This window comes from Trachymyrmex cornetzi, unplaced genomic scaffold, assembly GCF_001594075.2.
Source record: "Trachymyrmex cornetzi isolate Tcor2-1 unplaced genomic scaffold, Tcor1.1 scaffold240, whole genome shotgun sequence".
In the NCBI taxonomy this organism is placed as follows: domain Eukaryota; kingdom Metazoa; phylum Arthropoda; class Insecta; order Hymenoptera; family Formicidae; genus Trachymyrmex; species Trachymyrmex cornetzi.
Genome location: NW_017297061.1, coordinates 7,325 through 8,621, shown reverse-complemented (window position 1 = coordinate 8,621; position 1,297 = coordinate 7,325).

Below are 1,297 nucleotides of genomic sequence, written 5' to 3'. Positions count from 1 at the left end.
TTTTAAGTTTATAAATAACTAAATATAGATATCGTTAATTTTATATTTACCAAATGTAAATTATTATAAGTAAATGAAGATTAATAACATTCTTACTATCATATCCTGTATTCGTAGATGTAGAAGATGCAGATGGGGAGAAGTTGGACAGATATTTTCTAAAAGTTTGTCTTCGTTATATTGTTGTTGTATTGCAGATGATGTTTCTGCTGAATGTTGTCGTTCTATTTTTTGCTTTTTGGATATGTGTGCAATATCCAATTCTTTTTGCTGTGTGGCTAATTACTGCTCATTACTTGAATTAATATCTATGGATTGTTGCGCATACTGAAACATTAATACCAAAAATAATTAAAGAAGACATGAAGAAAAGTTTATAATAGAATAAAACGTGAAATAAAAAAATGTATTTAAAAAATAACAAATACCTCATTTAAATATTTGTTTAAATTGTTTTGAAATTTTCGTCGAGGACCAATGTTAGGTATTAAAATCTTAAGATCTTCTTCTGTTAAGCTATGAAATTGATCGACTTCTATTTCTTGAGCTACAGATAAAAAAAACATGCTATATATAATTATGTATTCTAGCTCTCTTTTCATCACTATAGTAAGGACACATTCCAGCAAAAACATAATGTATAAACATAGTGAATCATTACATCTTTGTTACTTCCCAACGTTAAACAAAAATGAAATGATTTGTTCTGTTACACTTTCTTCTTGTCGTAAAATGAATACAATACAATAAAATCATAATCAACAAAACACGTAAAAATATTTTATACTAAATTTTTTCCTATGTCCGAAAATATAAACTGAAAATTTTTTCATGCATGAATATTTAAGTATTATGAAAATTTTGTTGGAACACATTATAAAAATCACATACATAGTAAATATGTCGAAATTATAGACTTTTATAACTAGACTGCTGACTTAATGTGATAGAAAGAGATGAACCTGATTTCAAGCTGACCTTGTTTCAGTTCACATATGCGTATGTATATGCGTCCTGCCTATGAATATCGCGTGAATTTATGTGAAAACACTAGATGTTATTATCCGTGATCTATAAGGGGGAAGTAAATGAACGTAAATATGACGCTGCCCAGTGCTGTCTTGAAATAGAGGCAAAATCGGCAGTCTGTTTATAGAAGTCTGCAGTCGAAATGTACGCAATATACGTGTAGGCATTCAATTGCCGCTATTACATATACAGGGTGGGCCATCTATTGGTACGTTTTTAAAAATGCGATCAAATGAGCATACATTGATATTTTTTATTAATTTTTTTT